Source organism: Vicugna pacos, chromosome 16 (assembly GCF_048564905.1).
Source record: "Vicugna pacos chromosome 16, VicPac4, whole genome shotgun sequence".
Lineage (NCBI taxonomy): Eukaryota > Metazoa > Chordata > Mammalia > Artiodactyla > Camelidae > Vicugna > Vicugna pacos.
This window is the reverse complement of record NC_133002.1, coordinates 34,913,799-34,926,456: the sequence shown is the minus strand read 5'-3', so window position 1 is coordinate 34,926,456 and position 12,658 is coordinate 34,913,799. Positions and strand designations below refer to the sequence as shown.

The window sequence follows — 12,658 nt, the reverse complement described above, 5'->3', positions numbered from 1 at the left end:
AGGACTCTGTGAACTAGCCCCCAGAGATGGGGAATAATTCTAAAGGTGTCAGCAAGACAATAAATCCATCGGTCTCCACCCTAAGGCGACCCCTGGCATCAAGAGGGCCTCTTCGATACTGAGGAGCTAAAATCAGAGTCAGGGCTTTAAAATCAGTTGATTTGTGTAGCTCGCTTTTGAAAGACAGAGCAACTGAAGACAGGACAAACTGGTTAGAACCAAGATAGCAAAAGATTCGACTTCCAGTAGACCTTGAGCCTCAAGGCACACCCACAGGCGCCATGACAGTTCCTGGACTGACCATAAAAGGTCAAAAAGTGGGCGGGGGGGCCTGATTCCTGGAAATCCCTGCCCCTTCCCCAAAATAGTTGGAATAATCCTCCTACTCATTAGCATATGAAATTACCGAGCCCATAAAACCTAACAACTCTGCACCTTGTGGTCGCTCTCTCTCTTGCTGTCTGAGGCTGCCCACACTCTGTCTATGGAGTGCGTATCTGCTTTTGCTTTAAACTAAACACCCCACACCTCTCGGTCTCTCCCTCTCACCTTTCCGAGATGGCCCACATTCTGCCTATGGAGTATGCATCTCCTAAGCTGTTTTCCCTCTGAGTGAGACAGACTGCACTTTGTCTATGGAGTGTGTATGTCTCTAAATATACTTGCTTTCACTTTAAAAATAAATAAAAAATAAAGACGGGTCCTTAACATTTCTGATTATCATCATAGCTGTGAGCTCATTTGACTCCCTCCTCCCCTCAATGACTTCATCCATAGCTGCCCGATCCAGGATAGGGGACTCCATGGGCCCATGGAAGGGTGAGAAGGGATACAGCGCCTGAACAGGAACAAAGACCCCTGATGCCCAAGTTGAGCCAGAGAATGGATGGCCTGACACCAGTGACCCTCGCTGATCCCACCCAATCCCCTCCAACCCCAGGAAGATAGGTGCCTCCTTGCCCTCCTATCAGATCTCTAAAGCCAAGGCTCCTGGTGAAGGGAGAAGGCTGAGGAAGCTAACTCCTCTGATCAGGGCGAGAGCAATCCAGGTATTATTTCTCCAGCCGAGAGACCAGAATTGCTTCTGGAAGCTGGCATGGTGCCCAGGCACAAGCAATGTGCCAGCTGCCTCCACCTGAGATGCCTCAGGTGCCACCCCACCCCCACTCTCATCCCTCAACAGGTAACTTTCCTCTCGCCTTTCTCTCCTGCCTCCTTGGCATTGCGCTTGGTTGGGAGAGGGCTGCTAGCTTGTTTGAGGGACTGGAACCACCCACCTTGCCCTTCTCACTCTGCCCAGCTTACTCGCCTGTTCCTGGGAGCCTGTGGGAGCGGGAGCTGGGTGGTGAGGGAGCACCCTAGAGGTGAGAATTCTCAGCCTCACTTCTTTCCCAAGGTGCGTTCTGAACAGGGGTTGCACCTGGACAAATGTCTGGGCAGGAAGAGGGAGGTGGGCCTCTGGTGGGCAGAGAGGGGCACATGGGCCTCTAGGGAAAGGCACAGGGAAAAGGGTGATATGAAAATGATGACTGGGACACCCCAAATCACTCACTCTGCCACCTTGGAGTCCACCACCCCAGATCCTCGAGAAAGCACTCTGCCAGCAGGGTTACTGTCTGGCTAGGGCATTTCTTGAGTCCCATTTGGACCATCCAAACTCCACCAAGGGTGGCCCAAAGGCATTGAGGGGGCTGTGGAGAGCCCCGTTCTGGAAAGAAAGTGGCAAGCAACCTGACACCTGGGGCTGGTTTGGGTTGGGGAGTTGAGGAAGTGGAGGCTGCTTCCCTCCGCCCTAGACTGGCAGACTTTGGACCACAGCCTAGCCTTCTAGAACCCTTAAACTTCTCCTGTTGCGTTCCTCACTCCCATTCCGCCCCTCAACCTATAGGAGAGGAGTAAATAGCAGTAAGTTTCAGAAGCTTCTCCTTCATTTCTTTTGGTCCCCCCTCCCTTGCTTGTTATTGTAATGAATGCTAATGAAGCTCAATAATTGATGTCCTCATTAGCACTTCAAACCTGCTTTCTGAAGAATGGAGAGAAAAAGTGGAAGGGGAAGATTCTCTGGGGTCTTAACTGTAGCCAGCCCCCTCCAAAGAAACTGGTGCTGCAGTAGGGAGGGACCCTACGGGAGGGACTTGCATGGAGAAACCTAGCTGTCCCCCTCTGACTGAGAATTTTCTGAGCACAAGGCTCTGTCTTCCCTGTCAGATGGCAAGCAAGGGTCCTGTCTCCCCCATCAGACTGGGAGCACTGAGTGCCCCTCATTAACTGGGGCTCCCCCTCAGGGCAGGACGGTGGTTCCTTTTTTTTTTTTAAGTTTTTTATTTTTATTTTTTATTTTAATGGAGGTACTGGGGATTGAACTCAGGACCTCGAGTATGCTAAGCATGCGCTCTACTGCTAAGCTGTTACCCTCCTTCTCTGGGCTTCACTTTTTTTTTTTAATTTAAATTTTTAGTTTCTTAGGATAGTGGTTTGTAAACTAAAGCAAGAATTAGAATCACCTGGAGGCCTTGCTAAAACATGGGTTGCTGGATCCCACCCCCAAAGCTACTGAGTCTGTCAGTTTGAGGAGGAGCCTGAGAATTTGCATTTCTACCGAGTTGCCAAGCGCTGTGGGGGTAGGAACCACACTTTGAGAACCAGTAGGGTAGAGACTACCTTCTTGCTTTCCCAGCTTAGGGCTTTGCCTGCTAGTATGGCTCAACTGGCAAGTCACATAGGGAGTGTGGAGGAGAACTTTGTGACACAGGTGAACGTACCTCTCCTCTCCTTTCCTTAAATCACTACCAAAGCCAGTTCCAGCCACCGTAAATGCCTCTGGTGACTCCTCCCTCTCCCAACCTTGACCTTTGATACTGAGGGATGGAGATGACCAGAACTGGATCTCCTGCCCCTCAGCTGCATGCCACCATGCTCGGTGCTGCAGATGCCAATGGGTTTCCTCTCCTGGGAGGAGGAGGTAATAAAGGCATGGGAGAGGGTTCCCAGCATCCCGCTTCACTTTGGGATGACCTCCTGGAGCCTAAATGGGTGGGGAAAAGGGCTTGTGGATATAGTCCACGAATATGCATACAGCTCCTCACTTCCTTTCTATTCAGTCATCCAGACATAGAAAGAAAAGAAAGAGACGAGAAAGATGAGAAGGGACTAGCGCAGGGAGAAGAAGGCAGGCAGTCTGTATCCATCATTGAGAGGACAGATTGTGAGCCACTGGGGCTTTTTTGTTGTTATTGTTGTTCTCTATATTATTGTTTGATTAATGACAACTTAAATAAGGCTTTGTGCAAAGCAGTGAAGTTCCTGGATGCCCAGACCACAAGCCCAGCTCCTGTAGAACCACACCCTGCTTAGCTTTGAGGCTCGAGATTTCACCATCCATTTGCTTTGGAAAAGAAAAGCAAAGACACTCCCTCTCCGGACTCCAGGCAGCATCCTTCCCAGGCCTGCCAACCAGACTTACAAGCCTATGGTTGGGCAGTAGGAGAATGGAGCAAGTATCATCCTCACCTATTTCACCCATGCTAGCACCCGGTAACCATCTCTTTGCCTTCCAGTTTCACAGCAATCACCTGTTTAATAGTGAAAGTGGATGGAACCCTCATACACTGCTGGTGGGGAGTTAAAATGGGTCAGTAGCTATGAGAAACAGTTTGTCAATTCCTTCAAAAGTAAAACATAGAGTTACTGTATGACCCAGCAGCCTAAATGTCCTTCAGTGGATGAATAAATGAACTCATTTGTGATCTATCCATACAATGGAATACTATTTATTCATGAAAAGGAATGAAGTCCTAATACATGCTTCAACATGGATGGAACTCCACATCATGTTCAGTGAAAGAAACCAGCAAATACAGGTCACATATTGTATGGTTCCATTTATATGCAATATTCAGAATAGGTGAATTCATTGAGATTTGCCTGGATGGGAGGGGTTGGGGGCAGAAATGGGGACATGGGGTTTCCTCTTGGGATGATGAAAATGTTTTGGAAGTAGATAGAGGAGGTGGTTCCACAACATGGTGAATGCACTAAATGCCACTGAGTTGTTCAATTTATAATGGTTAATTTCATGTTATATGAATTTCACCTCAAAAAAAAAAGGAATAATGAAGTAGGAGTTTTTCAGGGAGTTCATTAAGTAGACACATCTGCAGATTTGGAGTCTACCTTTCTTGGAAACAGGAGCTTGAACCCAAGTAAGTCACAGCATTTCCCAATGCTCTGGGGCAACAGGCATCCATTCTGAAGATTTGGAAGATGCTCACTGGATCCCAGGATGCTATTTTCTGAACTCAGACTGCATCCCAGCAGCCTCCTGCTCTGCCTGGCTCATATCCCAAGGGAGCCTCCCTTTCAGATTCCTCCTTCCCGAGCAGGCAGCAGACGCCTGATCAAGCTTCCCATCTCCAGCTCACATTGTGCCATCTGCCCCAGTGGCAGGCCCACCACCCCGATCATTCTTACTTCAAACATAGCTTTCAAAAGGCCTCTTCTTTCCCACAGATTATTTTAATCACCCCCTAATTGGGGCCCCGGCTCTCTGGAATCTCTCACTCCCCTTAATCCTTTCTCCCTGTGCTAAGCCCTGGGCTGGCTCCTCTGGGTGCAGGTGGGGAAGGGAAGGGTCTCAGGATGAATCAGACACATCTGCTGCTCCCCCACCCCTGGCTCTAAAGCCTCTCTAGATCCTTCCTCTCAAAGACCTTCAGTGACCACTCCCTAGAGCAGAGGATTGTGGCCTATGGGGACCCTGAACCTTTTGGAGTCCTGACAGCCGCTTTGCACCCTCTCCTTAGACAAATGAACATTCATGCCCAGCCACAGAAAATCTGTGGGCCTCTCTGACCTCTGCAGCCCCTCCAAGGACTCCTCAGGCAAGGCTACTCAAATTGTGGTCCACAAGATGAGTACAGAAATGAAGAGTAGTCTTTGAGAAACCTTCAGATTAATTTGACATTGCCACACAGCCAAGTGCATGGTCATTTGTGCTCTGTTTTATAAAAATAACGTAGGTTCACAATCAACTGGAAATGAAAAAAAAAAATAAAGGTCCTTCACCACAGAGAGTTGGAGAAGCATTGCCTTAAGAACCGGTTCACCTCAGAGGAGGATGCCTGACCCACTCAGTAAATTTCTTAGGCTGGCATTCCATGCTCTTCATGGTTCTCTCCCCAATCTTTCCGTCCTTATCTCTGGTCACCTCCAACAAAATACACACGCACGCATGCCCTGTCTTCCCTTCATACTCCACGCCATCGCCCATACTATTCCCTACCTCGGGGTTGTCCTTTCCTTCCTCTGCATCTGTCAACACATGACCACTTTCAGGCCCAGATCAAATTCCACTTCCTCAACCAAGCCTTACCCAACTCCACCCCAGCCCTCCTCAAACACAGGAACACAAACACAAACACATTCTTGCTGAAATTCCCTCTCCCCTGGGCTTTCTTAACACCAACTTAGCTTTATTTGTGACCATCTGTCTGCTCCACACGGGCAGAGCTTTCGTCCCCTTGGTCCCCTCTGTCTCCTCCACTCTCGGGGCAACTGTTCTGGGCATTCTGCTGTCCCAGTTCCCCCAGGCCCTCCGATGGCTGCTCCTCCATGTCCATCTCTTCCATGCTAGGGGAACTTGGAGCATCTTCCCAAGACAGGACCCAGGCCTCTATAACACTCCCTGTCTCATCCATCCCTGGCTTCACCTTCCTCACCCAGGGTCAGACCTTCTCAGTCATAACCACTGGGATATGACTGGGGCCAAAAATGAGTACAGACAAGATTTTTAAGGACTGGAAAAAAAATTCATTTGACTTTTTTTAAATAGGAAATTCTTTCTGCATGTGATGTAAAATTCAAGAAGTGCCAAAGAGAGAAGTCGATTTCCCCACCACTGCCTCTATTCCTGATCACCCAGGACCAGCCCTGCAAGCAAAGACCACTCCCCGTTTCTTTGGTCTTCCAGGGCTTGTCCGTGTGTTCAGAAGCACTTCCTCTGTGTCCTATTACCCAAGTGGCAGCATACTCCACACACTCAACAACATAAACTAGAGATTGTTCTGCGTCAACACATATAAAGGTGCCCTGTTGATGGATATTTAGGCTGTGGTGCAAGAGCTATCCTGGTAGTTACTTTGTTTTACACAATATAAATTTATGTGTGCAATAGATTCCAAAAAGTAGAATGGCTGGATAAGGGGTATGGGCATAACAAGATTTTTGCATATGAATCATTATTTCTGGTTTTGCCCTGATTAATGGCACCATAGCAACCAGTTTTTTCCCAATTCGGCCACTTGTTTCTCTCATGGTGTGCCAGCTAGGGAAACTGAAGCAGAGACTGCCCACCTCCATCTCATCCCTCCATTAGGAAGAATCCAAAATTGAGGGAGGGCCCTGACAGCATGAAGAAGCCCAGCTTCATCAGAGTCAGAAAAATGCCCCAAGGATCCTGCCCACCTCAAGAAACAGAGGGAGTGGAGGAACATCTAGCCTGAAAATGGAAAAACTAAAATAATGATCACCTCATGTGTAAAGGAAGAGACAAACCAGAGGATGCCTGGGGGTTCCATGTCAGCAGGAGAGACTGAAGTTAGGGGGGAGGGTAAGCTTAAGTGGTAGAGCCCATGCTTAGCATGCATGAGGTCCTGAGTTCAATGCCCAGTACCTCCTCTAAAAATAAATAAATAAACCTAATTACCTTCCCCCCCAACAAAAAAAAAAAAAATGAGAGAGAGAGAGAGGCTGAAGTTAGCTCCCAATGTGAACTTCCTGCCAATGCAGCAGGGATGATAATGGCCTGGCACCACGCAGGGACAGTGGGTGACTCCCTACTTAGGGATCCTTAAGCCAGGATTAAGGGTGGAGGCCTCACCAGGCCTGCTGGGATGCAGAAGTCGGGAGCAGGTGACTGCGTAAGCCACCGTGTGAGGCAAGGTGAAAGGCTGGGGACTGGCAGGGCCCTTTACAGTCTTCAAAGCAATCCCATAATCAAGCCTCCTAGCAAGGATTATGACTAGCCCATGAGTAGCCCAGTCTGCTGATGAGAAAACCAAAGCCCAGAGAAGTTAAGAAATTTGCCCGAGGCTTCACAGGTGAACCAGGACTTGAACCCAAGCCTTCAGCCCTCAAGTCCAATGAGATGGTCTCCACTACTGGGAGATTCCCAAGATAGGACCCAGGCCCTCTTCACCCCTACTCCTCCACCAACAGCCACACAACCCCAGAACAGGGTGGAGACTGTAGGGAGAGGCTGCAAATCCCTGTCCTGTCTAACAACCGAGCTGAGGAAGAAAGAGGTGGGAACGGGTCCCAAACTCCCATCTCACTTGTCCTTGCCCGTCTCAGTCTCAGACTCTCTCGTGATAGGAAAGTAGGCCAGTTTGGAATATGTCACGGATATTTTCAACATCCCCATCTGTACTATACAGCTTTGCACACCGCCAAGTGGGGTGGAGTCAGACCTTCCTGCTAGATGACGGGTATACCTGCTACCTCTGGGGCTCAGAGCCCAGATGGGGGCTGGGAACAAGCACAGGAGACCCTGGAGGCCACTGGGCAAGTGTTCAGCCAAGAGCTGTCACCTGCAGACACCATCCCACTACCCTCCCGTGAGCAGTGTGCCCAGCTAGCCTGGGGGTTGAGCAGTTTCCTGCAGGGGAGTGGGTCTGGGAAATGTGATTCTTGGAGAGGTGATTAATATTTGAAGTGGGCCTTGAAAAGAGAGCAGGACTTTGCTGGTTGGAGAAGATGGAGGAGGGTGTTCCTGGCCAGGGGGTGAGCTTGGGGTGTGCTGGGGTGGGGGGCGGGGGCATAGAAGGCTGACCAGGAATATTAGCAAGAGAGAGTGGGCACAGGTGGGCTAACATTGAAGAAGGCTGCTTAATGGTGAATGCCCAGCTAAGAAGCTCGGGGTACGTCCTGCAGATGCCCGCAAGGATTTTGAGTGCCGTGATTTGGAAAGAACATGTAGCCATGGGCAGGGAGGAGTCACCTGGAGAGGGGCAGGGGTGCAGGGGATGAGTGAGCATTTTCTTCAAGCTGCCAGCCACCCTGACCACGTCCTCCAGTCTGTTCGAAGGGACATCTCTCCTGATTGGGGAGGGGAGACCCAAGTGAAAAGTGAACTCTTTGCACAGATGTTAGAGACTAACTAGTTTCAAGGGGCCAAAATTGGGGTGGGGGTTGCATTTCGAGAGAGTCTCCTGGAAAGGATGGTAGAGGGGGTACCCGGACACTGTGTTTATTAAGCACCTACTAGGGGCACTTTGCACCAGGGCTTCATTTCGTCCTGACAACAAGCCCAAGAGGTAGATAGGCTTTCCCCTTCTTCACTGATGTACAAACTGAAGCTTAAATTTCAGTAGTAAAGAAGTAAAGGGAAATGTAAGTCCCCTCCCGGAGGTCACACAGTGAGTAAGTGGGCTAAAAAGTCACGTCTGTTGGTCCCCAAAGCCCCATCCCCTTCACCTCTCATCACCTCCCAGGAAAGAGACAAGGCTCCTTCTACCCAAGAAATGACTCAGGCCTCAATCTTCAGTCCTCTCTCACTGTCTCCACCCTGGACCAGGCCTCTAGGGCCCCACACGGATCCTATGAGATAAGCCACTCTCAGATAAGCAAACCGAGGTTCAGGGAAGTTAAGTGACTGCCCAAGGACACAAAGCTAATTAGTGGCAGAGGTAGGATATAGACTCAGATCCCTTCTCACACCTGATAACTCTGCCATCTTCCTTCCTAAGCACATAACTTCTTTGTTCTCCTGTTTCCTCATCTGTAAAATGGGCCTAGGAGAATTAGAGGGAGCATGTGCAGATATAAGCCACTTGGCACAGTGCCCAACAGTCCTTCAATGGTCAACAAATATTTACTGACTTGAGGAGTAGGACTATCTTCTAGACTTTGGGAGGCAAGAGGAAACAGAAACCAGCCCCTGCTGTCCCCGGGTGGATACTAAGACAAGGACTGAGCCACAAGTAGAGACAGCGCCCCGTAATTGCTCACACTAACTCCCACCTCAAACTGTGGGAGCTTGAGCAAGTCACTCTGGGGTTCTCTGCTTCTGGGTCTAGAAAACGGGAAGAGTGCAGAGGGCAGATGCTTCACTCTGAGTAGCCAGCTGTGTATTCCATCACTACCAGCCTCCTAGGTGAGCAACCCTGCTCCAGCTCCGGGAGACCAGCAAATCTCCTTCCTCCCCTACCATGCCTGGCCCAGAAACTGGTTGTTTCCGGCTCCCTCTCTTTCCGGGACCTGCGGCCTCTGCTCCTTGTCCTGTTGCAGACTAATGGCTGCCCAGCCTCCTGTCCAGGACCAGCCCTAAATCTGAGGCAAGTATCCCAGAGGTTGTAAGAGCCTGTGGTTCAGGTACCACCTTCAAAGCTCTGAGGCAGCCCTAAGGAGTGGGTCCCCAGCTCTTCATGTCTAAGGGGTGGGGCAGATTCAGCTTGGGTCGGGGGTGGGTGGGCTTCTGGTCAAAATCAGGGAGCTCCTCATAGGGAAACAGGAAAATCGGAATCTAACCCAAGGAATATAAGATAATCATAGTTGAGGCAATTCCTAAAGACTTAGGATATTAATTTATTTAATTTACCCACTACGTGTTTAAAATCGCATTTTAGAGCTGATAAAACTGAGGCTCAGAAAAGTGAAGTGAGTCATCCAAGGAATCCAAAGCCCTTGCTCTTCTCTACCTCCGGGCTGCTGGCCACACTCAGCCCTGTTGTCCCTGGGCTCTGGGCCAGGGCTGGACCCTAATCCCCAGGTGTAACCAGAGGTAGGGGAGTTGGAACCCGAGAAGTGGGAGAAAGTCTTGCACCTCCCCTGGGTCATCATTGGTCCTGTCACTCCTTCTCGGGCCACTCACTCAGCTTCATCCCCAACCTCAGGATCAGGAAGTGGGGCCAGATTTGGGAGGTGGGATCAGATCCTTCTGAGCTCCCCATTGCTGCTTCCATCACTCTGTCACTTTCTTGCCAAAGCTCTGCTCTATCCACCTGTGCCACCCTCTAACCCCCTCCCTGGTGTTGTCCACTGACCTCCCAGCACTGCCTCTCATTTGTTGAAAACTTTTGGCATCCCACCCACTAGTGCCCTCTGGGTAACTAAAGTCCCAGCCTCTCCATTCTATACCCTTCACATGACTAATCACTTTCTCCTCTGCCCACAAGCTTGTTCAAATCCTGTACATTGTCATCACTGGTAAGTGCTCACATTTCCCTCTCTGACCTCATCTTCTGCTCCTTTTGTTCAATTGTTCCTCAGACAACTGTTCTTCACTCCTGTGTCATTTGACCTGGAGATGTTTTCCCACATCCATCATCTCCCTTCCTTCAGTCTCTTCCCTTTACAGCCTAAAGTCTCTGCTTTATCAGATCATCTTAACTCTTTACCTCAGTCTTTTGTGGTTACATTTCCCTGGTGAAACCCTAACACTGGGCTTCTGATTCAAGAAGGCTGTATATGTTTACCACTCCATCCTCAAAAATTCCTTTGAAATGACAAAGAAAAATGTACTAGAATTTTAAAGCAGATTAGATTGTACTAACAGTAAAACCCAACAGAGAAAGGAATCCAAGACCCTACAGGGAGCCACTCAAAGTGTAAATTTTCCTGAAAGAACCCTAGATTTCCTGCTAACATCAAGAACAAAGCAAGGATGTCACTCTCATCATCACAATTTAATATCGTACTGGAGGGTCTAGTCAGTGTGCTAAAGCAAGGGGGAAAAGGCATCTAGAATTGAAAGGAAGAAGTACAACTGTCTTTATGTGAAGATGGTGTGAATTTCCATGTAGAAAATCTGATGGGCTCTAAAACATAGCTGTTAGATCTAAAAGATGAGTTTATCAAGACTGTAAGTTATAAGATCAATATACAAAGTCAATTCTATTTCTATAGACTAGCAATGAACAACTGGAAATTGAAATTTTAAAGAATAATACCATGTACAATAGGATCAAAAAAAGTGAACTACATAGGGATAAGCCTGGCAAAGACCTGTACACTGAAAATATATAAGACCTGTACACTGAAAACTACAAAACACTGCTTAGAGAAATTAAGGAAGACTCAGTAATGCTGAGACATACCATGTTCATGGATCAGAAGACTTGATACAATTCTCCCCTAATTGATCTATAAATTCAACACAAGCCCAAATTCCCATCAGACTTTTTTGTAGAAATTGAAAAGCTGATTCTAAAATTCTTATAGAAGTGAAAGGGACTTAGAATAGCCAAAACAACTTTGAAAAGGAATTGTGGGGGAAACGTTTGTGAGCCCTTACCTGACTGGCAGTAAGGAGACCACACACGCCTGGAGTTACTATAAAAGATGTGAACCAACAGGAGATCTTCAGAGGTCTGGCAGCCTCCCTAAGAGAGTCCAGGAAACTAAAACTCCCTGAATGTGTGGACACCATCAAGCTGGCCAAGCATAAAGTGCTTGCTCACTACAATGAGAGCTGGTTCTTACACAGAGTGGCTTCCACATTGCTGCACCTCTATCTCTGCGGCTGTGCTAGGTTGCCTCCATGACCAAAGTCTATGGGGACATCTTAGAAACCATATCATGCCCAGCCACTTCAGCAGGGATCCAAGAACATAGCCTGCCAGGTTCTCCAAGCCCTGGAAGGGCTGAAAATGGTGGACGAGAACCAAGAGCAGGGCCACAAGCTGATATTTCAGGGACAGAGAGAGCTGGACAGAAGCTCCAGACAGGTGGCAGCTGCCAACAAGAAACGTTAGAACAAAAGCTGGGTTAATAAATTGCCTCACTCTTTAGAAAAAAAAAAAACAATTTGGAGGACGTACACTACCTAACTTCAAGATTATTAGAAAGCTACAACAATCAAGAGAGTGCATGTAGGCATCAAGATAGACAAATAGACCAAAGGAAGAGAAAAGAAAGTCTATAATTAGACCCATACATATATGGTCAATTGATTTTTAACAAAGATGCAAAGACAATCTAGGGGAGAAAAATACAGTCTTTTCAACAATGGTCCTGAAACAAATTGATATCCATATACAAAATGATAGACCTTACACCATACATAAAAATTAACTCAAAGTGGATCCTAGACCTAAAAATAAGCCTAAAAGTATAAAATTTCTTGAAGAAAACATAGGAGAAAATCTTTGCGACCTCGGGTTAGGCAAAGATTTCTTAGATAAAACATCATAAAATTAAAAAGTGAAAAATTGGACTTTATCGAAGTTAAGGATTTCTGCTATTTAAAAGATATTTTTAAAGGAATAAAAACAAAATAAGCCCCAGACTGGGAGAGAGTATTTGCGAAGCATCTATATGATAAAGGATTTTTATCCAGAATATATAAAGAATGCTCAAAACTTAATAAGAAAATAAACAACTCGGGCTTTTTAAAGGGCAAAAGATTTGAACAGACACTTCAACAAAAAAGATATACAGATGGCAAATAAGTATGTGGCAGGATGCTCATTATCCATCATTAAGGAAATGCAAATAAAACCACAATGAGATATCAATATGAGAACAGCTTGAAATATTTTTATGACAATACTAGGTGTTGGTGAGAGTGTTAAGCAAATGGAACTTTCATACATGGAAATGTAAAATGGTACAACCACTTTGGAAATCAGTTTGCCAGTGTTTTAAAATGTGAAACAGACAC

At 47.4% G+C, this 12,658-nt stretch overlaps 1 pseudogene; it reads left to right on the top strand.

Moving 5' to 3' along the window:
• The first annotated feature begins 7,477 nt into the window (after positions 1-7,477).
• On the top strand, positions 7,478-11,750 carry LOC116283830 (small ribosomal subunit protein eS19 pseudogene; annotated as a pseudogene).
• Positions 11,751-12,658: the final 908 nt, after the last annotated feature.